The 26667-nt window shown below is 40.9% G+C and overlaps 1 protein-coding gene across 5 annotated transcripts in view; it reads left to right on the forward strand.

The window, feature by feature from the left end:
• The window catches only part of HIVEP2 (HIVEP zinc finger 2), a 170791-nt gene that overhangs the window by 78977 nt on the left and 65147 nt on the right, over positions 1-26667 (forward strand). The window lies entirely within an intron of this gene.

Genomic DNA, 26667 nt, shown 5'->3' on the forward strand with positions numbered 1-26667 from the left:
CAGAAGGCAGGGGAATCACTGCCAACCCTGGCTGTTCTCTCCAGTTTCTTTCTTCAGATTTACACAAAAACAAAATGTGACAAACTGAAATGAGATGCAGCTTGAACTTTTCTTCTGAAGCACATCAAAGAGGCACTGAAACACTGACTTCGAAGGTCAGAATTGTGCTCTTTTCTGTAACAGATTCCAGAGACGAAATTGTAAACTTTTATATTGGCTTTTAAGGTAAATCCTTAATTGTTTGTTTTAACAGTAATAATCATTAGGAGCATAATCTGGATTGTATTACATTATTGTGTCTGCGGTAAGTGGAGATTTGCTTTCTTCTGAAGAGAGAAAGGAGATTCCATGTGAACAAGAGTGAGATGATTACAGAGGTTGCCAATAAAAAGGCCGTTGTGTTTGTGGAGACTGCTGTTGCATTCAGCAAATGCCAATTATAGAAATGTCAGTTTTCGGTGTGTGATGGGTTATCATCACGCAAATGCTTTGGGATTGCAGTTGGTCAAAAGTGTAATTTACCTTCTCCTCACGAGGGCTGCCCGGGGAGGGGGGAGGGGGCTAGTGGGGCAATTTGCCCCAGGCCCCGAGCCCTGCAGAGGCCCCCATGGGAATATAGTATTGCAACTTCTTTTTATGGAAGGGGCCCCTGAAATTGCTTTGCCCCAGGCCCCTTGAATCTTCTGGGCAGCCCTGCTCCTCACAGCTATTTTAAAGCAAACAAAACTAAGTGTCAGGCAGTGGTGAAGGGACGTTGTAAAGCAATGAATGTTAGTCTGTATTCCCCCTCCCCACCACTGAAGAGAACAGCAAATGTATCAAGGTACAACTTGAGGTAATTTGTACCATGTCTTTGCAATGGATGAACTGGGAATGCCATTTTAACATAGCAGGGAAGCCAGCCGTCTCTCCCAGTGCTTAAACACATTTAATGTGCTGCTGTGTTCTGACACTTGCAAATTGAAAGCAATGTATTTATTTTGTCAGTTTGCCTTCTTCTGTACTGGATTACTTATCCTCTGCATGCCTTTGTAAACTGGTTCATATATTTCCGTTTCTTTCCTCGTCTTATGCATCTTTCATTTAAGGGCATACCTTGCTCTCAGTCTTCAATAAATGGCAGCTCCAGTGTGACACGACGGTAATATATGGCCTCTGGCGTTAGTGAGTGGACTTGTTTGCAGGTGTCTGGTTTTTGGTTTGCCTGGAGGAGGTGATTCCTTTCAACTTGCGTTGTTGCTCCCATTTTGAGTGTATAAAGAGTTTGTGGTGTTTGTAGGGTGAAAATTGAGCATCAACATTTTTAAGGATATGGGGTTTTTCTTGCTTCTGCGATTGATTAATGACGTTATCTTAGCTGCTTTTTGTCATTTGACTAAAATAGTATCCTTCCTATGATCAAAGTGGCTTTTGTCATAGCCGTGGCCTTGAAGATTCTTTGTGTGCCCCAGACTCCCATTCACAGCACTGATTTGGGTGCTTGTGCAATGCAGGATGATGGTCTTTGTGGTAACAACTCTGAGGTCTTTGGGCTATGCGTTTGGATCTCCTCTTTGTATGGTAAACACACGGGAGCATTTCTAGCTGAATATTCCTTTTACAGCATTAAAACCACTGTGTCCCCGTCCGTACTGCCTCTTTATCAGGCTCCCCAGGAGTAGCTAAAGTGCATTATCAAAAAGACTCACTGGGATGTTATATTTTCTGGAGCAAGACAGGATGAAAGAGGCTAAAAGAAGAATGTTGATTTGAAAGGTTTATGAAATCACCCTCCTTTTCAATTAGTTTACACAGACGGTTGTCTGGATTGCTGCTTTGTCCTTGCTTAATCGCAGCTGTTTATGGAAAAATTGCTGCTTTATAGAAGTGAATCCAAAGACTCGTGTTATTGTTTCACTTGCTGGAGATCTTCACGTTATTCTGGGCACACAAGGACTTGGCCTGAAACTGAGATTAATTACTAAACCCATGGTGAATAATTAACTATTTGACTAGTTCCCAAGTTCTGTACTCATTGGGCTAGAAATGATTTCCCAAACTGCTGAAGATAACAGAGGTTATTCCTGGTTTCACAATGTCCTCATTGTTACTGACTTGTGTTGTGACATCAGCTGATACCTAAGCAAGTCTGGTCCAGCTTCTCATACAAACCACTTCCTGGGGTTTTCTCGGGTAATGGCAGTGATTCAAAAGATACCGCAATGCCTCAGAGTACTGCTTGTTGTACGTTGCACTGAGACTTTATGACGGGGAACAATGAGGTTCTAAGGAAAGAGCTTTGCTATGGTGCTATTAAAACACACTTTTCTTCTTGTCCTTATTTAAAATTTTGCTGCATACTGTTCAACAAGTGTGCATGTTTTCAAATCCCTTCTTATACGTAAGCAGTAGTTATTGCAGATCGTGTGTATGCATGGACATATGCACATGTGTATACGTATATTAAACAGGAACCTGAGCCTAAAAAGATAAAAAGATCACTGAATTTTGGATCTGGGTGCAAACTTTGTGGCTATTCCCTATTTCTGTTACCACAACAAAATGGGAACCAACCAAAATTATTAAGCAAATCAAATACAGATCATGGTACCTTGTAGCGCCTCAGAGTGCTTTAGAAAGGTTAATTGATGAAGCCTCCAAACATCTCTGTGGAATAGGAGAATAGGTAAATATTATTATCCCCATTTTGCAAACTGAGGCCTAGGACTGCTAAGCAGTTTGCCCAGGTCTCACAGCAAGTATATGTGAGAGTGTAAGAGCTGGGAATAGAATCCAGTGCATGCCCTAAATACAGATTCTAGCAATGATCAATACTTATAAATTAGTCTTGGTTCCCCCTCCTTTCAGTGAAGCTAGTGGTGAATTTTTAGATTCTGATCACGTTCAGGATGGTTCTTTGTAATTTCAGTGTTATCTTACAGAACAAGTTAATCTTCACAGAGTACTTTTCCCCCCCCTCAGATCTTCTTCCCTTTCTTATTGTGACTTTTTGCACTACATTATCTGGGAAATATTAATCTCATATATGGATAATTAATGAGGATGGTCAAATATATTCAGAGAAAACATGAAACAACCTGAACCCTCACCTGTCCCTTAAACTGGACCCAAACCAAGTATTTTATGATGTCCAGAAATGTGTAATTAATGTTGTTGTGGGTTTTTTTCATTTTTGTGCTCTTTCAAGCTCCTTGGTTCCTGCCAGAGTCAGAAGGTCTGGAAATCTTGTGAGAAAACCTCTTCTTTTTGAGATTTGCCACTTGGGGTTGCAGACCCATGAGGTTTGGATTATCTGAGTAACTGTAAGAACTGAAACAATGTAAAATTTGAGATTCATCATTTCTAGTAGCAAAGATGATAATTTAGCACTGTAACGTCAATAAACTTGCCCTATGCAGGAATAACCCACATGTGGGGAATGGAAACTCTTGATGTTCAGCTTGCCAGGTTTCCTTCTGAGTCTACCTTTGAGAGGATAGGGGAGATTTCACCCACTGTGGTAATCTGAGGATCTCAGGGCATCTGCTGACTTCACTGCTGCCTGGCCCCTAGCTCCCAGGGTCCTAGCTACTTAGCTCATTTGACATTTGCAGTGGCTATTGGAAACTCCCTTTAAACTCTGCGGTTATTTACCCCAACTTCCCTTTTGGTTTTATGAGGGAAAACCCAGTGGCCCTCCTGCTTCCGTATCTTCTCCTCCCAGTCCATGGTGTTTGTATTAGCAAGAACTGCGTTGGGATCTGGAATTTGGCCTTTTATAATTTAGGATTCTCATTTTCTTTAACCCAATGTTTGTTCTTAAAAGCCTTCTTGAATAAATGACTGTCAGTAAATAGTAGCATATCTATCTTATCTAGTCTGTAAAGGAATTTGACTTCAGTTGCATGTGGCTCCTGATCCCTCCACCCCCAAATGTCAACTTTTCACTCATCCTTGTAAGTTTCCCATTTAGGATCAGGTTGTAGGGCAGACAGCTTGGGATGTGCATATCAGAAAAATAGCTTTCAGTCCAAGATCTACATGCCTCCTAAAATATCTCCCAGTTCTTACAGAAAATAACATTTAAACCCCCCCTCCCCCAAAGTTTAACTGGAACACTAGCTACCAAAGTTTCCATACTCTTAAAAATGGCGGGGGGGAAGGGAGGTGTTCAGAGGCAAGTTACTTTTTTGCAAATAAAGGTTCGTGGTTCAATAAGATGTGTGGCAGCATTTATTAATTGGGGCTTTTACACTATACAATAAGGTTATTAATTTAAATCTCCTAATTTTATTCTTTATTTTTAGATTTATCCTAAACTCAAACCTTGTTGAACCAGTGGATTAAAGATGTGGATTTGTGTGTGCACTTACAATCTGTTAGAAACCATAACTGTTTCAGTAATAGTAAAGTTGTGACACACTACACACTGACCAGCATCACATTTTATCTGACAGGGCCATTTTTTGCCCAATTTAAAACCACTGAAAACAGGAGTTTACCATGAAATTGCTGACAGGGCATTAACTGTAATGATATGAATGCGTCACTGTAGTGCACACTTATCTCTGTCATTCACACCCAGAATTGAGTTATGCAGCATGCGCTTTCCAAAGGCGAGACCACCTTTTTGTTCTGTTTGTACAGCTCTACTAAATACCTTTTAAAGATTTGACCTATTCTTATTCCCTAGTTTTAAAGCAAAAGTAAGTGGTCGGGGTTAGTATTATTTTACTGTAGATAAAGTGCTTGTAATCTATAGAAGTCCATTTATGTGATTCCATGTTAGTGATGCTGGCACAGGCATGGATGACTCTTCACTACTGTGAGATTGTTTATCATCAGGTCATTTTAGGAATAAAGGGAAGTGTTAGCTGGCATTGCCAGGCTTTTTAAGTGTATGTTTTGTTAATATAGAACTTGTACATGCTCTGAGTAGTGAACCACAAACTGCAGATGGAGCCAACTGAGAGGAAGGAATTTGTCTGCTGTACAGTAAAAGGAAGTATTTGCTGTGTTATTATAGTACATGGCCTTTTGCCATCTTTGATAAAGTATTTAAATGTTGTGCACCCAAAGTCTGCTGCCCTCCTGACCCATCATCAATCATCAGCTGGACAGCGGGGCTGGATGAAACAGTAGCTCCATAGGAGATCCATTGTTTAAGCTTTGCACAACTTTTCTGAAAACGGAAATTGCAGACAAAGTAGCTTCTTGAAACACTGGATGATGCAGCGTATCATAGTATGCCCTCTTTAATATATACCTTTTCTGGCTCCCTTCTGTGCCATTGCAAGCAGGCAGAAATACTAGAAATTTGTGGGATTGAACTTCATTCGGATGAATTTCATTGCCTGTGAGTCAGACAAGGATTTGGGGTTTTTTTATGTAAGAAAAAGAAAAGACAATTACAATAATTCTGCATTGTGGCCATATTTTTATATGTAGCTCATAAGCAGCCCCTTTAATATTTTTTAAACGGTTTGTTGACAGTGCTTATAACACTGAATATGCCCATGACTGTTCTAGGTTATTTTGCAGTGTTTTCCCTTTTAATCTCTCCTTAGTAGTTAAGAGTGACATACTGGAGATTCCATCAACTCCAGTAAGAATGCCAAGTATGCACACCTATATTTTATTCTCTTAAATTAATAGAAACAGTTGTATATACAGCTCCCAAATGGAAAAGCTTTCTCTTTAGTCCAAGTCTTTTATGGTTTACAATTGAAAGTTGCACAGGTATCACCTAAGGTGTGAATTTAAACCATTATAATATACTAAACTGGCACAAACTTGTGTGTAGCCAGTCTTATTTTCATTTAAGAGGGCTTATTTTTTGGTTTAGCTTAAATCGATTGGGAATAGGTTTTAATTGAACTGAAATAAAAGTGTTGATACAGGGGTTTGCACCAATTTAACTGTAGTGGTTTAAAAACTAATTTAAGTTATACCTGTGCAACATTCTGATGTAGAGAAAGACAGAGATACCCATTCCTAGAGAGATTTTTCACACTTCACCATAAGTAAGGCTAAAATCCTGAACCCCAGGCACCAGCCACGACTAATTGGGCCTGGGCACTAGGGAAACGAGCAGGGCGGGGGTGGATTTGAGAGAGTACCCCCAGGCAGGTGAGTGATTACAGAGCTACTCCACAGAAGCTACTGATGGCTGAAGTAACCTACTCTATGTGAGGCACTTACCAGGATTCCCTGCAGGGAAATCTATGCAGTGTAAGATCTCTTTACCAGCCCTTCTCTGTTTCACCCCTGCCCTGCCTCCTCTGGCCCTTGTGTGCCACTCTGAAGGAGGTTGCATGGAGCAGAATTCTCTGCTTTGCTGAATTCTCTCCAGCATAAAGAAGAAAGTTGTCAGGTACATGCATCCTTTTTGTAATAATTGGCTTAGGAAGAAAGCTACTAGTATCAATGTAAATTGCTCCCTGATTTATGCCATCAGTCCATATATTTGAGACTCGCTCTTCTATTTGCAGAACAGACTACAGCAATTTGTGATAAAAACTGCAATAAAGGGAGCAACCATGCATGACAGCTCGTAAATGGGAGGGCACATGGCATCAGTTTTCTGTGGCGGCCGTAGCTGACTCGGGGAAGACAGTTAAAAGCTGTATATTTTTGTTTGTTTTTAGTACCCAGTTGTGTTTATGAAATAGCTGTACATCGCTGTATGCTGATCTTTATTTTTTTCCTGATGAGGAAGAGTAAAAGGACAGTGGTTTCCTCATATTTATTGCACATTATATCTGTTGTCGTTTGATTGCTTTTGAGCAACATTAAAGTAAAAATTAAGGGTCTGATTCTTTAATTTACTTCAAATTTATACAAGTCTAATTCCATTAATTACTCAGAATTTACAGTCATGTATGTGAGGGGAATTAAGCCCTAAATGAAATAATAGCAATATCAAGTGAGCAGACTTTGATGATTACACTGAGTGGTGCAGATAGTTTTCAATGTTTTCACATGCAAGTTTTTGACATACTAGCCAGGACTAATCTGGGTTGAGGATTGTTAAACCTGTAGCCCATTGAATACTGTTGACTGTCTCTGCCAGGTGGAATGGTTTAGGAGATTTGCCTCTCTGCAATCACGTTTTCTGGGTATGGGTTTCATGGGATGATGTGAGAGAGGAAATCTACTGATTACCGTACTTACAAGGAAGGAAAGGGCCATTCATTTTTACAAATAGATTTTAGGTTGTATAAAGCTCAGTTATCTTACTGTTCCTGGAACCACTTTAGGCTATTAACCGCTAAATATAACATGATTCACATGTACAAAAAGATGAATTCTAAAGGAGATTATAACCAGTATTCTGAGGAGGAATCCAACATTCTGTATGAGTCTGCTGTACATACTATGTTGCATGTCTCTATCATTACAGGTGTTCCGATACTAGATAGATACATTAGATTTGATTACTTTGAGCTGTTGCTTCATTTCACAGTATTTCTAGTTTTCAGTGTTCTGTATTATTCTATTCCTGTTTATAAATCTTTAAGTGTGCTCATTAAAAAAGTAATTAAATTGTCATTATAATGTATAGTATGCCTGAAGTCAGTCACCTAATTAAACTGAAAGAGTAGAGAGATAGTAGCTTCATAAGCATTTATTAAGTACTACAGTATTAATTATGCAGGGCTTCTGAACCAAGTAAAAGAGGAGGGAATAGAAACACCAATTGAAAAAGGTTTTCCATTGCTGCCCTTCTCAATGTAATAATATGAGACACCCCCGACCCACTAGTTAGTAACATAGCACTGCTGCTTTCTTTTGGTTAATTTTTAATGACATTGTTGATTTTTTTTAATGACGGTTACTCACAGCATTTTCCTGTAATAGTTTTGACAAAAAAATGGACCTTCTCAGGTGCCTCTAAAAATGTGAGTAGAACTAGAATATATGTTTAAAAATATGGTGTTAGATAGAATATACATTATGGGCTTGATTCCGATTTCTCACTTCTACAAGTGGAATTCCATTAGCTACAATGGAGTTATGTCTGATTGGCAAAGGGGAAAGTAAGATCAGAATCAGGCCCTCTAAAAGGCCCAATTGTAAGCATATCAAAACAATGAACTCGTGATACGAGGCCATCTTTAACTCACCATGTTTTGACAGGTTGGTGTATTAAGAATGTGTGTATGATTTGGTTCACAATAGGAGGAGATCAGAAAGGAGCAAGAGCCTTAAGTTAGAATTTCTTGTTTGTTTTGTGTTGTAATATAGATTTTAACACATTGAAATAATCTTTTCTTCACAATTTCCTTATGGTGTATTCCACTTTGTTTTTTGGGCACTTCATTTCAGTCTTAGGTGGGGTTCATGTCTAGATCTCTGATATAAAGTGATCCTGTACAGCCATAATGATTTATTGTGGCATAGAGGGTCTAATCCCACAGCTACTCTGTGCATGGAACTTTGGTTGATTTAAAATGAGCCATCAGTTTTGAGAGCATAGAGCATAATTACTTCAGGCGAAAGATTGGTAAGCATTCAAAACAAAAATAAATTTTAAATTGTGCATCTCAGTTCAGTGCTAAGTGCTCCTTTGAGAGTCCTGTAAAAGAAAGGCCTTTGTACTTTTAAACAAACAGATGCAGCAGCCCATGTCTCTCCACAAATGGGCCGTAATTCTCTTTTGAACAGGTCACTTCTGAGGATAAGAGGTCATTTTTTCCAAAACTAGTAGGCTGATAGGCAAATGGTAAAAGCCACAACAGTATTGCCATGGTCAGTTTGAGTGTAAGTGTTTGGAAACCTGGCTGCACAAGGATCAGTGAATCTAGAATTTGTTAAATGGGAGCACATTGGCAACAGTCTAGTAGCAGCATCTAAAAGTTGTGGGCATTAGTTATTTGTGAACTGTGAGCCTTATCCAGTAGTCTTTACTCTCGCAAAACTTGGAATGTGGAATTGGACTATAAATCCTATGAAGAATCTGTTCCTTTTTATCTTAATTTTGATAGGCTGCACTAAATTGGAAAATCAACCAATTTCTCACTTCTACAAGTGGAATTCCATTAGCTACAATGGAGTTACGTCTGATTGGCAAAGGGGAAAGTAAGATCAACTAAATTGGAAAATCAATCAATCCCACAACCCCCAAAATTGCCTGTGGATGAGCAAGGGAATTAGGATAGTTTTTATGTACACAAAATAAAATTAAAATTGAATATATTTGTCAGTGAACAGTGCAGTATTCTGTGTCGTCATTCACCTGTAGCCATTTGTTTTAGGATGCAGAGCACTGTGCACTAAGGCCCCAGTCTAGCAAAGGACTTAGTTTTATGCGCATGACTTTAATGGTCTAGTCACCTGCTGAAAGTTAAACATGTGCTTAAGTGATTTGCTGGATTGAGACCTATGATCCTATCCTGCATCTGCTGAAGTCAGTAGGAGTTTTGCTACTTACTGCAATGGGTGCAGGATCAGACCATAAATAAGAGATTCCCTGATGATAAGGGATGGATGTTCACCCTATGTGGAACTGAGACTATTATTCATAGATAGATTCCGAGGCCACAAGGGACCTCTGTGATCTAGCCTGACATTTTGTGTAACACAGTTATTGACAGCTCTTGATCTCAGTGATTGTGATAGCAATGTTTCCTCATACTCTTGTTCAGTCACTATCACCAGCACTTCAGGTCAGTACCAGGGCATCTTGACATAAGAAAATAACTTGAGGGTTTACTGGAAAGAACGGGGGGAGGAGGAGGAAGACTGAGTAAAGGATGTCAGTCTAACGGAGGTCTTGGATGACACAATACAAGTAGGTTTATACAGTGCATGTTGTGGTCAGTAAGCCTGTGTTCTGAGCTGTGCACTGGAGGCTTAACGCTTGTCTGTTTGTATCAGACTTTACAGCTATCTCTGTAATAAATAAACTGCTCATGCCATGCTGTTGTTTAGCATGTTTGCAGCTTTTTACACTACCAGCATGCAGAGGTACAGCAGTCCCCCTTTCCAGCTGATTGCTAAGGCAGCTCCATGAAAACCATGGAAAAAGGCCCACCCTTGCTTTTATCGATTCTGAAAACACGCTGGCTACATATTATGGCACAGCTTTTTGCGGCAATTGTGAAATCCACCACTCAGACGTCCTCTCTCAATTTCATCTTCAAAAGGAGGCCAATAATTATTTCCTTTTGCTATCAGCTTTTTTCATTACCACTTAGTTTATTTATGTATTTTTATTGGTTAAATGCATCTATCCTATGCTGTAGCCACATAATTCATTGCAAGTCCCAAACTTGGGGACTTGGATCATGATCTTGATTTATATAAATTCTGTGTTGTTTTATTTTTTGAATTTTTATTTTTATATGCAAAATTAATGTAATCCTTTAACACAGGGCTCTGGAAATATTAACTAATCCTCACAGTGCCCCTAATGAGAGAGGAATTATTACCATCATTTCATGGGCAGAGAAACTGGGAAACAGAAATGTTAGGACCAAGGTTTTCAAATGTAGGTGCCTAGAGTGAGGGATCTAAAGCCAGATTTAGGCACATAAATTAGTGGCCTGATTTTGAAAGCACGTTGACTTCAGTAGAAGTTATGGGCCTCACCCTCTCATAAAATAAGGCCACTTCTTTGGGTGCCTAACTATAGACACCCACCTTTGAAAGTTTTGGCCTCATGACTGCCTACTCAGTGGCAGGCATAGGATTAGAACTCAGCCGTGCTGTTTCCTGTGTGCACACTCAGGTAGCCTAAGCCACTCTCTTGGAATTAGATTTATGCAATGGGAAAGAGGAAATAAATAACTTGCATCAACACACATGAAACCTCCATCTCAATGCATTATATGTGTAAATGTGTATTCTATTTATTACATGGTTTTTGACTTTACCAAAATCATAGAATCATAGAATATCAGGGTTGGAAGGGACCTCAGGAGGTCATCTAGTCCAACCCCCTGCTCAAAGCAGGACCAATCCCCAACTAAATCATCCCACCCAGGGCTTTGTCAAGCATGACCTTAAAAACCTCTAAGGAAGGAGATTCCACCACCTCCCTAGCTAACCCATTCCAGTGCTTCACCACCTCCTAGTGAAAAAGTTTTTCCTAATATCCAACCTAAACCTCCTCCACTGCCACTTGAGACCATTACTCCTTGTTCTGTCATCTGCTACCACTGAGAACAGTCTAGATCCATCCTCTTTGGAACCCCTTTCAGGTAGTTGAAAGCAGCTATCAAATCCCCTCTCATTCTTCTCATCTGCAGTATATATTCCATTTTTAATACACATATGAATTAATGATAAAAATGGTAATATGATTTTACCTCATGTATCAGTAGAGATTTTAAAATTTTATTTCTAATGAGGGATTATCTGGCCAAAATTACAATTTTGAATGGTAATAGCATTTATTTTTATAATCTGAGTGGTTTTGGATCATTTTCCTTCAATGGAATGCATCAACATGGGAAGAAAGATGGTCTCATGGTTACAAGGCTCAGCAGATTCAGTCTTTGGCTAAACCAAAGACTTTGTGTGTGAGCTTGAGCAGGTCACTTACCTTCTCTGTGCCTGAGATTCCCATTTGGGGCATGGAGATTGCTAATTCCTCAACCTCACAGGGGTGTCCTGAGTATTAACATGAGTGATATGAGTGTCATATAAAAATGTAGACAGGTAGAAGTTTCTCTTTCACATCTGTATATAAGTTTTCTGGAGTCATAGCCTTACAAAATAGGAGTATCAAAACATGCATCTGAGTGGATGTATATCAATTTAGAATACACAGTTTAAAAAGAGCATCCTGTATGGATGTTATCCGTTCTGAGTAGATACAAATATTGCTAGAAAAAAAAGGACAGATTCAATGATAGATCTCAGTACGTACATGGAAGGCAGACCTGTGTGATGTCCAGCCCCCATGTAACATGCAGGGCTGGATTTACACCTTATGCGCCCGGAGGCACAGCATCTTCAGTGCTCCCCGCCTCGCCTACAGCTGACCTTCATGTATTCCATAAAAAATGAAACGAAGAAATATACATGATAATTTAAATATTTATTCAATACAATAACAAAAATACATGTAACTAAAACAATCACCTAGGTAGCAGGTAGGTGCTACTTTACTGCACATGCACATATTTCTTCCTTGACTTCTGCTCCACAAACGCACTAATGATATCCTCACAGTCTGTGTCTTTTAAAAGTTCTCCTTCAGTAGTTAGAAGGGTCCAGGCTTCTGATCCTCAGGAGCACCTCAGGGCTTTAGACCTGGGGGGAGCGCTGGGGCTCAGGGCTTCAGCCTCACAGCTCTGCTCCTGGTTTCAGCCACGCAGGGGGCACTGAGGCACAGGGCTTCAGCACCAGGGCTCCATTCCTGGCTTCAGTCCCATGGGGGGGGCGTCAGGGCTTGGGGCTTTAGCTACGAGGGGAGTGCTGGCTTCAGCCCAGTGCTCCCCCTGTTGCTAAAGCCCTGAGCCCCGTTGCGCCCTTCCCCTGCTGCAACCTCAGTTTTCCTCTGTGGTGTCTTCTATGGTGGCCCTAACTGTGGCCCTAACTGTGTTCTCTCTTATCATTTTTCTCTTTTTGATTAGCTTTTGAGTGTAGGCCCTCCTGTTGGCCCAGAGATAGATCTTTGAAAGATGTCAGAGCAGAGCGCAGGGGCAAAGATTGCTTAAAAACCTATCTTTGTGATCTCCTGATCCATGAGGCAGCCAAGGGTTAGTATGGGCCACAGCATAATTTGAAGCAGCCGCAGGAGCCACGTTTAGGGAGTCCTCAGCCATCCATTTAGGGTACCTTTAAGGATTATTTGTACCTTTCAAGCAACACACAGGGGTCTCAGCATTCAATGGCGTCTGAGTTTTGGGGTTTAGCTGAAAAATAAAGAGCTGGTGGGATGAGAACTCACAGTCGGTCATGTTCCCCTCAGGATCTCCCAGTGGGAGGATAGTTGACGGAGAGAGGGCTAGGCTCACAGGCATTCTGTTACGAGCTTCATAAGATCCTAGTGGTGATAACAGTTTGCCCCTTTAAGAAATACTGCCCTTTAAAAAACACATCACTATATTAAGATTTGACGACAGTGGAATGAAGGTGGGTGGTTATTGACAGATGGAGATGGAGATAGCACACAGCCTTTTAGTGCCATTTATTTTATTCCAGCTTGAAAATCATATGTGCCAAGGAACAGCAGGACTGTACATTGGCTAGAACAATATTTGTGAGCCAGGAAAGCTAGGGTTATGCTTGTGTGTTATTGCTGAAGTTATGATTCTCATGCCAAGTATTGCACATTAGACAATTATTATGTAGGGAGTTGCCTGAATGAACTTCCCGGTAATCCTGCCATATGTGCCCTCACTGTGGTGGTGTGGAAATCAAGTCTGTCCATCCCAACTTTTCTAACCCTATCACTGCTGTAGCTCTTAGACAGCAGCAGCTTTGTTTGAAAAAAGACATAGCAGGCAAGTCAGTCTGCACTGCCATATGCTTTCGCATCACACGCTTGCTGTGTTATTCAGCAGGGAATGGTTGAAATCCCTTTGCAAAAGGATACGGAAACCTCTCTTGTCAGTACAGTCTCAGGAGTCCTCTGCCCCTATGCTAAACATAGCCCTTTATTTGAGATTATTCTCCAGGTTGTTGATTAAATTTTTCTAAGCCTCACCCTCTGTAGCTTTCGCAGTGATGATTGCGTCACACCCATCAGTTGTTATTTCCAGGTCCTCAATTTTCTTCTCAGCCTCCTGCCGTTTTAATCCCAAAACTTCAAACTTCCTGTCCATGGAAACCATAGTAGCCTGGATTAGATCCAGCCTGCCAGAAATATCTGCTGCAGGCCTTGTAAAGAAATTAGATTATGCTTGGTGGACAGGGACCACAGCTCTAGACATTGCCAAACCAAAGGCAGGTAAACCCTTCTAGGGCTGCAAGCCACATGTGACTATACTGCCAAAGCCCTCGCTGATCTTAATTTATTCAAGGGCATATTAAAGTCACTTCCCACTCTCTTATGAAAATCACTTTCAGAGATGACAATGTTAAAAATCTTAACACGGATGATTGGGAACAATGGAATACATCATAAGCAGCATGCCTGGGTGATATTTTTGTTGTCCCTGTGGATCTGCATGATGATTCCTCTAAAATATGGTTTAAATTATATGAATTTTTCAGTGCCTCGGTGAATTTGGTTTTGTTTCTTCATGTCTGTCTAACTCAATGTGTTTCTTTTAATAAAATTATTCCGGCACACTTACAGTCACAATACAAATAGGAAGAGAAGATCTCAGGCACCTGTTCTATCTGGAGAGGAGCCTCTGCCTGCAGAAGGCGAGCATTCAATCTCTATTGTATGCTTCCACTTTCTCTTGATCCTTGGAAAGCCCACAATGAGGGCTTTGCAGAGCGGGACGAGGTAGGGCAGAGTCGGGGAGTGAGCCGGCTGGGGTCCTTCAGCTTTCCCCCTCCCAAATATTGGGAAAGCAGCAGAGCGAGTCAGTACATGAAAGTGGGCCAGATTTTCTTTTTATTCTAGAAGTGCTGTATAGGGTACCACTCCTGAGACATCGTATCATGATGTGTTCCTGTAGAAGCACATGAAAACATAAAATTTGCAATACTGGCAGAGGGCAATAACTTAGTCTTTAAAGTATGGGAAATCGCCCCCACCACTCTAAGGCCAGGGCTGTAATACAGACTTTTGCTGACATTGCCATATCAATCAGGGACATGATGAGCTGTCTTCTGTGGCCAACATAGTTGTGCTAGCAAAAGCTCCCAGTGTAGACACAGCTATACAAGCAAAATGGTGCTTTTGCCAGTATAGCTTATATCACTAGGCAGGCCAGGAGGTGGGGCCTGGAATAAGCGATATCAATCCAAGCTGATGGTTGGTATACATTCTGTCCACACTAGGAGCACTTTGCCAGTATCCTAGCTACTGGTATAGGTATCAAAACCTTCAAAATGAAGACCTGACCTAATATTTTGTTTTATTTTGTCATGTATTCTTTTGTTTCTCTATCATCTCTCCAGAGGCACCACCCAACATTTAAAAAACACAATTAGAAATATAAATAGTTCAGTAGAAATCTTTAGTTCATTAATTTTTCAAATTACAAGTTTTCCAACTAATAGGCTGTCCCACAAGAAATGAAGTCACTCTATCAAGCCACCTAACTCATCCTTCAGACTCCATTGCCTTCATCTACAAACTCACAATCTCCCTGAAATATCTTCAAGGCAAGATGGGTTTTGCAGGTTGCCTGCAAGGTTACTAACTCTGGACTCAATTGGATCAAGGAAAGAAGTGAATTACACAGTCAAAGACCTCCTAGGGAGAATGACCTGACAACCCAGTTGCCAAGGAGTAGTATATATGGAATCAAACATGTCAAGGGGTCAGTTAATATTTCATCCAGTGACACCTTCCAGTTCAATTTTATTGGCATAATTTTTTCATAACACTATCATTAAGTTCACTGTCAATTTTTAAAGAAGTGTTTGCCTCTTGTTATGTGATTTCATGGCTGCATTCCTCTTGAGCAGATTGGCATGTCTCTTTGATGGCAGGTTCACAGTTGGAATCCTTAAATCAATAAATCATTTTAGCGAGGTGTTGAGCACATCAGATTTGAATTTTAAAAATCCACAGCCACAGTTGTAACATCATAGTGGCCAAAACTTGATGTTATTTGCAAAGGATGTTAGAAGAATTGCTGTACTGTACTCAGTCAGTGTTACCTTTAGACTAAGTCACTTTTTGATCAGGTTTTGGTCGAATGCTTCTTTTTTTTTTTTTTTTTGGTTTAAGATAGGAAAGAAAAAAGTTAAGGAGACAGAAAGACAATTGTGACAACAGATGGATGACAGAGAAGCTCCATCCACATTGTGTTTGAAATAATGCTAGTAACAACCACATTAAAAATAGTTGTTCTTTTTAGAGCTGTTCCCTGTACCGGTATGGGAAGCACTTTTTTTTCCCTGAGAGCCATATTAGAAAAACTCTGCTAGACACTGTTCCCATGGCAGTCTGTAAAACCGTTCTATATCAGAATAATAGCTCTCTAATCTCACTCACTAGCCATATTAATAAGGAAAAGACTCAAGTTAAGTAGTCTGTGTTAACCTAGGAAGAAGTAGGGAGAGCTTTTAAGTTTGGGTTCTTTGATTGAAACCTCACTAGCAAAAACTAGATATGGCTACTGCTAGTTTGGGGCCAGATTCTAATGCTCTGATAGAACTTTTGTTTCACAAGTAGCCCTCTCTGAAGTCAACGCGACTACTTGCGTAGTAAGGAGTTAAGGGTATTAGAATCTGGCCCTTGGTTGTACTGAGTATAGTTTTGCTGACTGGTGTGGCCAGGAATCTTTTTTCTAAGCATGAAATTCTGAGTGTGTCATAAAACTGCTCTGTAGACTGTTTTGGAGAGAGCTCTATAGAACAGGTATCACAGTGGTAGCCATGTTAGTCTGTATCAGCAGAAAGAACAGGAGTACTTGTGGCACCTTAGAGACTAACAAATTTATTTGAGCATAAGCTTTCATGGGCTAAAACCCATTTCATCGGATGCATGCAGTGAAAAATACGGTAGGAAGATATACTGTATTTTCCATTGCATACATCCGATGAAGTGGGTTTTAGCCCACGAAAGCTTATGCTCAAATAAATGTGTTAGTCTCTAAGGTGCCACAAGTGCTCCTGTTCTTTTTGCTCTATAGAACAGTTTTTTTCTAGAACGTTTTTGTTTAAAAGCAAAATCCTATTCTCTCATTTAAATATGGCTGTTACTAGCAGTATTACAGCTATACCGTGGACAGTGCATTTCTGCTTTCCATCTGTTCTCATTTATTTTTTCAGTCTGTCTCCTTACTTTCAATTGTCTCTTCTCTGTCTCAGTTTATCCAATTTTCCAGGCTGGCTGGCCATTGCAGTATTATTGCTGTCCTAATGGCTGCAGAAAGAGGGGTGGAGCTCTTCACTAAATGGTTTTTCTGTTGTTGTTTTTGTTTTGTTTCTTTTTTAACAATGCTGTTGCCTTTGTGCTTTCTTTGTTTGTTGTATCATCTTGGTAGATAAGATGTTTGTGTAACGTGCATTTTGCTGTAATTGTTTAGTTTCTGCAAACATTTATACCGTATTGTATTTTACACAGCTCATGTGCCTTTGGGACAGTGATAGATTGTAGTCTCAAAAAGAGACTGGGTCAGATCTTTGCCCCCACTCTCGATGCTTTGGGGCGCTCTGTCAGCATAAAGCAGCCAGGTCCCTGTGATAGGGGATGTGTCTGGGAGAAAGAGGCCATGGGGCAGCCTTAGGCTTTTGTGATTATTGCCAAGGACTGCCTGGTCCTTGAGAAATGCAAAGGTATTTTAAAGCCATATTTGCTTCCCACCCATTATCTTTTGGTGGGAATAGCATGGCTGGACTCAGTTTTCTAGCCTATTGACTATAAATTGCTACTGAAGTTAACAATCCTGCTGTTTGCAGTATTCTTTTTCTTTCCCAGTAATGTGCAATACAGGAATACTCCTGGGAAACTGTACATGCCTGGGAGTTGCAATGGATTATATTAATGGTTGGAACTCTAACTTGAAACTCACAACATTTCTTCCACTGGGCAGTGGGTTCCCCATACCCTCTGGGAAAGAGGTTGGGGGTTTCATCTGTGGATCCACAAAGATCTGCTTGGATCCCTGGAACCCACTAGAGGCCAGGAATTTCTGCTCAGAGGCCTCTGGCCTCCACTTTTCTTCATTGCCCCCTTCTAGCATGATGGCTTTTGGCACCCTCTGGGCAGTATGGGCTAGATTCACAAAGGAAGTTAGGCCGACATTTAGGTGCATAAAAAATCCCTGGGATTCACAGAGCCTGAGTTTGGCACCTAGGCTCCCTATACAATGAATGGGGAGAGAGAGCCACCTCAGAATGGGATCCACAAAAGCCTCGCCTATGGTAGCCAGTGGAAAATGCCAACCAAAAGGGTATATGCTAAACGCTGCCTGTCTTCTGGAGTCAAGCACCTCGTCTAGGCTGCAGGGGAGGCACCTCCCTCTGCTTTGGATTCACAACTACACACCCTTTACAAAAGAAGGGCTACAGAGCCATTCTTATATACTTGCTCTCTGTCTGCGGCCTGATGACTCTGTAGCCCAGTGGTTGACGCACTCACCTGGCATGTGGAAGATCCAGGATCCCCTGCTTCAGTGACTTTTTAAATTATTTCTCCACAGTGGAACAGCTTCATGAGAGACTGAAGAAATCCCACATCAGACTATCCCATAGCACAATGGTTAGGGTACTTATCTGAGAGGTGGTAGATCCCTGTTCAAATCCTTTCTCCCCCTCAGGTTGAGGGGAGACTTGAACTGGGGGTCTTCCACATCCTAGTTGAGTACTCTAACCCCTGGGCTAAAAGTTATGAAGGATGTGCTCCCTCTTAGTCTCTTGTTTTGTGTAAAATTGGCTGTAAGGACTGATCCGGATTGGGCCCCACAGGACAGTTAGGTGGAGGAATGCCTATCTTCCCCTGGTTCGTGCATTTCTTTCAGGCTTAGACATCTAGACACATGGTGTGAGCACATAGTGCACATGCTCGAAATTGGGATCATAGGTGCCTAGGGAACATTAACTGCAAAAAATTAGGTGCTGAGTGATTTTAGGCACTTACAGGGTTTGGCAGCAGCTGGGAGGGGGTTTTGTGAATCTCAGTGGGGTCTGATTCTGGGATTTAGGTACCTAAAGTGGCAGTTAGGTGTCTAAGCCCTTTTGAGAGCCCAACCCTGTGTGTTTATGTATGTTCAGCAAAGGTAGAGTCCCTGAATATTTGTCATTTTTGCAGGCCAGATGAATTGAAGCAGACTGTTTTAGGTTTTTGCTGAATTAACCCATAGAAGTATTTAAAGAAAAGTAATGTACATCTTTAAAGTAGAGTATAGCTCATTCTTATCTTGATGGAACAGTTGGACTAGGAGCCCAGTCCTACCTTCCTCACTCAGGCTAATCTCCGGTTGTATCTGAGCCTCAGGCAAAATTTCAGCAAAGGATCCCTGTTCAGAAAAGCACTTACACACATACTTAAGTTCTGTTGACTTCAAGCTTTAATGTGATGTAAGCACATTCTTAAATGCAGCTATGTCTACACTACCACTTACATCAGTATAACTTATGTCACTCAGGGATGTGAATAAGTGACATAAATTATACCGACCTGAGCACTGGTGTGGACAACGCAATTGACATAAGGGCTGCTGCTCATTGGGGTGGATTAATTAAGTTGACAAGAGAGCTCTCTCTCCCTTCGAGCGGCTACACTAGAGAGATTATAGCGGCGCAGCTGAATAGGGATGGACTTAGGCACACGCTTGAGTGTTTTGTTGAATTGGAGCCTGAATGAGGAAAACGGGATTGGATTTTTATTCAGACAGTCCTACGGTTACCTCTCCTAGAGTTTTCATGTTGACTTCCATGGGAGCAGGGTTGTGCCCTAGAGACTGGAAAGAAGGTGATACAGTGATTATTGATTATATACAGGCTACGCCAATTATATTTTGTTCTTCTTGTATCCTAAAAAGAGATTTTGCTTTCTCACTATTGCCAAATTCAAATAATGTTTGAGTCTTGATCAAGTCAACATCATTTTATGGGAAAACCACAGCAAAACATATTTTTCTTTAGCAAAAAGCACATACTATAATTGGGATCTCTCAGATGTAACCATCATTCCCTTAAACAGGTCTCTCCAACAGCTGTATTCAGGCCTAGCTGCCATTCTTATTTCTTGAATATTGGTTCCTGTACTGTCAGAGCACCCGAGCCATTAGAAAGCATTGATTAGCAGCAATCAACGGAAATGATAAATTTAGATAATGAAATAAGGAAGTCTAAAATAATTTGGGATGGACTGAGTAATTGATTAACACCTGAATTTATTTAAAAACCAAAAACATAAAAGCCGGCCTTTTTTTTTTTTTTTTTTTTGTGGCCAATCTTATTTTTTTCTTGAATAGCCCTTCCAACTACTTTTCTGTTCCATGAGTCAATAAGTGAAAAATTGCTAACAAAATGGTTTGGTTAAGCAAAAGTTGGAGTCAGTTGCTGAGCCAAAGTTTGATTCAGGAGCTGAAAATATCTACGCACTTCACGCATACAAATCAAACACGTTTTTTTGGCAACTCCCACTGGGCTAGAAGCAGAGTTTGAAGTCATCCCTTCTCCAGCATGCCATTTCTGGATGTGGACCCACGCTCCTAACAAATTACCAATCAAACTGAACACATAACAAGAGAACAGTGACATCAGTGCAGAGTGGTTATGGCTCAGTAGGAGGGTCCTCAGTCTCTGCTGCCTTGCCCTTTGCATGTGCATTTACACCTGTGCAGTATGACTGTAATCAGGATGGGAGAGTTTTATTTTCACCTTCCTTCAACATAAATGGCAAGTAAATTGGGAAGAGGCTGTGTGCATCTCCCTGCAATGGAAACGCGCTAAACTGACATTTAACCATTTTGCTGGATATTGTATAACAAAGTTTGCGTTTACATTTTTATAATCCCCCTATGGAGTCAGTGCCCTGGTAGAATGAACGTGCTGCTCTTTGCTTCAGTCTGTCAGGCTGCAGACTTGAAAAGACAACATGTACAGGTTCATGTTGTCTTCGCAACCAGAAACTTAGGCTCAGATTCTGATCTTAGTTACACTGGTGTAAAGCCATAGCAACTTTGTTGATATCTGCTTTGGAATTACACCAGTCTAACTAAGGTCTTATTTTTCACCATATAATAAAATTATCTTAAATATCTGTGGGAAGAGCCTAAGTCCTTGGAATTCTGATTTTCCATGTTGACAGATTTTGTTTTTTCCTGGGCATCATACTTCCCTGCTACTGTTCTGCACCTATGGTTGGTTGCCACCGTCTCAGGGCAAGTTGACTTTTATTTGTGATGGAGACTGGGCTACTGCCATTCTCTGCTGTGGGCTCAAATTCACAGGGCGCACCTGCAGGGATGCCCTTTCTTGTGAGATACATTTTGACAACTCAAGTGATTGTCATGGGCTTACAAGACACCTGCTGTCTTGCAGCCTGCTTGGTTGGCAGCCATGAGTGCCTTTGCCTTAGTTTCTTCACAGTGCAGGTGACCTTCCCCTCTCTCCTCGCTACCCACAAGCTTATATGTCATCAGCTAAGAGGCATTGCTGGATAATTACCCTATCTAGAGGAGGGCACACAAACAAAGGCACTTCACCGTAGAGGCTCCTCCGGGTACCCTGGATAGGCTTTACTTGCTCTGTTTTGAATCATTTACAGTACTGGTTTTCAAACTGTGGGGTGTGCTCCCTGGACAAGGTTATCAGGGGAGCACAAGGTGGGGCATGAGACTGCGGCTGGATGGGTGGCTAGGGCAGGGCAGTGCACAGGGAGCCCCGGCGGTTATGGGGGGGTGGGGAGTGCAGCCTTGCTCAGCCCCTCTCTACCCCCGCAGCAGCCTGCTGCTCTCCCCGTTCTCCCGTCCCTGACTGCTGGGACTCCTTGCACATTCTCCCCACTGCTGCCCTGCCCGGGCCTGCGCAGTGAGGAGGGCTGTGAGGAGACCCTGCCCTGCTCTACCCTGCCATGGGATCCTCGGTGGATGAAGCCAGCTGGGGCCTGCCACCACCCCACAGGTGACCTGCCTGCTCCCATTTGTGAGCCATTTTCTGTCCCAGATGGTGGGTGTTGCAGGGGAGGGGGAGGCACAGCAAAACAAAAAAAAATCTGTCTGATTTACAGCATCAGCTTTATGTGGCGCCCTAAAATGGGCTCTGCTGATATCTTTCCATGTTTGCTTGCCTTCCCACTTTCAGATGATCGCTAGATGTGCTTGCTTCTTTATGCCAGCTGACTGTGCAAATGGCTGTATTTTCTTGGCAGTCGTAAACGAGACAAATGGGTTGCGCAACTTGTGTATAGACACAATGTCAGCCATCACTTTGTCTCTAAGCCTCCAGCCTGGATAGTGAGGCCATGAATCCCGGCTGTCAACATCTAAACTTCTATTTGTGCTGAGGTTACAGGGCTATAGTTAGGGGGATGTGCTCTTACCGTACTAATTTAGAACTTCGCTAGAATAAAAAATCTAGCCTCTACGGTAGCATGAAAAGTAGTGTTCTGGTCAGCCAGAAAAGGGCACAGTGGGCAACTGCGGACAGAAAGAGAGTGTACAGGCAATTTGCATTTGACATTTCACAAAAGACTCAGTCACAAAGGTTCCAGTGCACATTTTAATGTAATCAAATGAATTAGCTTTTTACAAACCCTGAATATAAACAAGACATTGGGAGCAATATAATGTAAGTGGACACTCTCAGGTCAAATATGGCCCCAAGATTAGGTTTTTACAGAACCTAAGGACTAATAGAAATGTTTCCATTAATATTTTTTAAATTCCAGTAGGCTTTTAAAAAATCTAAATATTTCCCGATCTTGTTTGCAACACAGATATTACAGCATTGTGCTAGTGTTGCCTTTCTTTTTTTTTTTCCTGACTCAACCATGTATACTATGATAATAGGCCGGTATCGGTGGATGAGTATCATGTGTAATGTAAAACACAGATATGTTCTGCCATTGGTCATGTGAAATTAAGTGAAAGTGTGACATAGTTTTTACCTTCCTCTGCTGTCAAGAACTTTGTGCTTCCAGTCTTAGTTACTGCCGCTATCAAATTGTGTAATTAATTAATTGCACCTTGTTTTGAGGGTTATAACTGCAAAATTACTGAGGTTGTATTTGGTGTCTGAAGCTTAATGCACCATAATCACAATCATATAATCACAGTTGGACAAATTGTAGACCCTCTCTTCTCTCATCTGAGCTTGCAAGGCACAGAATGCTTTGCAAGTGCCATGTTTATTCTCTATAGGAGAGAGATGACAGCAGAGTGGGTCCACACCCCTTAGACACTGATATGGGCCCTGAGCTGTCTCACACAGCAGGGGAATGAGGACGGGCCATTCACAGTGAAAACAAAATGTTCAGAGTTTGGTTTTCAAAAGCTGCATCCTCCCCAATTTTGGTTTTTAGCCCCCCCATTGTCCCTCCCCCCCCAAAATAGAAAATTTTGAAAAAATTAAATATTTTCTGTTAATTTTTTGTTTTAAATGCACTTTTTCATTAAAAATATCAACCAGATCAAAGGAATGTCAGCCATGAGATTCTGATTATGCAAATGAAACTGTTTTCCCTTTCTGAGACGGATTTGAACCCCTGGACTAGAAACAGGAGACATATGCAATTACTAGTGCTCTGTACCAATTACTGTCCAGCCATGTACCAAACAATTTGATGACAGGATATATTTTGGGCCTAAACTAAGATAGTGTCTAAATTTGTCCAAACACTCAGCGTATGTTTGGAAATCCTTATTGAATCTTTTTCAAACGCCATTTACTGTACAAATACAGCAAAGGAAATTAGTTAAAACTTAGTTAGCCCCCCACTGTGTTACAAACCCGGTCAGTTCAAGACTTTAGGCAAGTTTTGAAACACTGTGAAGGTCTATTTTACACTAGAAATTGGATCCAAGTTTACAACCAAATTTGTGGAGAAGCAAATTGTAAATTTCCTTAACAGCATTGCAGTCGTAATGTAGACAGGGATTTGGTTTCCTTTTGCACTTTTGAGGTACTTGCATACACTTACTGGACTTTTCCAAAATCTTGAAGTAATAAATGGCAGAATATGTGTTGTTTTCAGTAAACTTTAGGTTCACGTTAAAATATTTTGCAAGGTGGAAGATACAAAAGACTGTCAAACGACAAGTCAAGTGCAGTGAGAGAGTTTAAGAAGTAATATCAAAGTCCCAGCTCCTGTTTATCCACCAAAGGAATTAATCTTTAAGGTCAGCTGTGACTATGATGCCAGAATCTCCTGATACATTTTTATGTTGCCACCGAGGTGCAGCTTTATCAGTTATAAAATAGTTTGTGGAACTCCCAAAGGGCGGTGGGGGAAGTAACCTGACAAAAAAAGTCTTTCAGAAGCAGACAGTAACAGTTATTACCAGTGGACTTCTGCCTGTGTGTAAAAACTAATCCCTAAATTTATGAGATACAAAGTTCAAACTGAAAAAAGATTACGAGCAATGAGCCATGCTTTGCTTCTCCGACTGTATTTAACTTCTGAGGAGATAAAAGGTGTCTTTAATCTTAGTGTATGTGTTCGCAAACAACTGCAGTAGATTAGAAAATGTTGGGCAGGTATGATCACATATTATCAAATTATCAGATTATTGTTGTATTGCTGTGCATGTCCAGTGGGCAGTTCTTAAAGGATGGGTACACTCATGCTTATTTAATCATACTATCAAAAAAAGTGGTGATTGCACACATTTTTAAATCTTTTAGTCATTCAAGTGATCCAAACAAATTAAAAGTTGTTGTTTTTCAGTATGGCAACAATGCTGCTTGGTGCCTTAATTGGGCAGTATAATTCTGTTGGACACATGCATTGTTTGGGATTGTTACCGACATTATGGCTTGGCTATTTCCTCATAGCACATACAATACTTTAACTGCAGTGTTCTTTTAAGATGTGATTAAGGAAATTCAGAAGGACTACATGGACCAAATCTTGCCATCTTTCTTCAGTCAAAACTTCCATTCATTGAGATTTTTGTCTAAGTAAGAAGTGTGGGAATAAACTTTCTAAAGTATGGATTAAGGACCTGATCCATCTCTAACCAAAGTCAACGGGAGCCTTTGGCATTTAGATTAGACCCTAAATTCTCCTCTGAGTTATGTCAGTGTAATTGCATTGAGTCCACTGGTGTATGTGAAAGAAGAGTTTGGCTCCCATATGTTAAAAGGCAAATTTGAAATCAGTAATACAGAATATAGAGTTCCTCAGTGATTCCAGCTTTAATACTCCCTTTGCAGCTATTGAGAGGGGACAGCAGTGTGGTGTTTGGTTTTGTTTTGCATCGTGAATAACGTCTTTCACACACTAGGCTTTATTCTTATTTACACTAAGTCTCCTTACTATTGCCAGAGCGATATGCAGGGGACTTAGTGTAAATGAGAATTAAGCCCACTGTTTTTACTATGTGGATCAAATAAGCATATTTACGACACACTGGGGAACTTTAATTAAAAACAACTCTCTGCAAGTGCTACAAGCGTCAGTGAAGTCAGTGAGCCCTGTTTCCACAGAATGAAATGGCCATGTTTCTAAGGGCGAAGCTGGAATTTATCCTTATCTTACTATGGGAAGCACATGCTGTGTATAGGGGCACCCAGGTTTTACTTCAGGGTGGGGTAATCTGGAGCCATGTCATTTATTTTTTTACTTGCTAGAACTTTTTCTGCTCTACACTGTAAAAATATGTCGGGTAAAATCTTGGCCCCATTGAAGTCAGTGAGAGTTTTGCCATTGACTTCAGTGTTGCCAGGATTTCACCCATAAAGACTGGGCCCTGACAGTTCAAAAGTTCAAAAGTAGCTCCTTGATTCTATATCCAAATTAATTTCTTAGAAAGTTATTTCGATGCTATAAAGTGTAAGGGTCTGGAGCCAGAACATATGGTTTTTTATATGCTGAAATGCCTGCACAGACCACTGTTTACATTACTGGTTAGTAACACATTATCATTTGCCTGTTTGTTTTTGTTGCTGATAGCAAACATTACAGAAAAAAAACATAAGCATATGTCTTTTATTACTAACTGGTTCCAGGCCTATTTCATCCTTTGGATTTTGGCACTGTGCTTCTATTAAACCACATCTGCATTCTCATAACAGTGGAAATCCTGTCCTTAGCCCATCCCCTCATGTCTAGGTATTACACTGCATATGATGCAGCCTGGAAAATCATGTCATTGAACCCTTTAAGCCTTTTGAAGTCAGTGGGAGTTTTGCCATCAACTTCTATGGGAGCAGGAGCAGGTCCTAAGACAGGAATGGCCAGAGTGTATCTTGTGGAGTAAATGTGTCCCAAACATGAAGCAGCCTCTGGCCACCCCTCAGCAGGCAGCACCAATGTATTAAAAACCAAGGCAGTTGTAATCCACTCCATTGTGTATGCAAATTAGATGTGATTCTCAGGCTTCTGGCAAGTTGCCAGTGTACCCTAAATAACCTCACTGTATGCTCTGGCGCTCCCAGTAAATAGGAAGTATTTAACTCAGCAACTGGAATTTAGTTAACTACTGGGTTGAAGTGCTGTGCTCAGGAATAGACTCGGGTTCACCCTCTCACCGCTGCACAATCATGAATAAATTCTAGAAAGCAATAAAAACTTCTTTTTGTCAATAACGTCAGCAGATCTGTGACTGAACACACACAGTGAGCAGTTCTGTTGAGTAAGAAGGTGTGTTTTTTAAAGTCAGTGAGTTGAAGTATGAAATGGAAATTCACAACATGCACTGGTGCTTTCTCCTCTGCAGATAGTTAATACAAAGCAAAAATGTGAGTTTAAAAAATGAAGCTGTTTTTAAAGCTCAGGACTGCAAGGCAAAGCAGCAGAAATGATAGAACTTTATGTTTCAACAACAGCCAAATAGGGTTTTAAAAACTATTTTAAAATACGCTTTTTTTGTTGTTGTTCTGGTTTTGGGCACCAAAATTTCCAAACTAGGTACACCTACTGAAGTTGGCAGTTTTAAGTATAGATGCACTTGTGATGCACTTGTATACTTTCTGAATGTGCATGCACTGCAT

The sequence above is a fragment of the Mauremys reevesii genome, linkage group 3, assembly GCF_016161935.1.
Source record: "Mauremys reevesii isolate NIE-2019 linkage group 3, ASM1616193v1, whole genome shotgun sequence".
NCBI lineage: Eukaryota > Metazoa > Chordata > Testudines > Geoemydidae > Mauremys > Mauremys reevesii.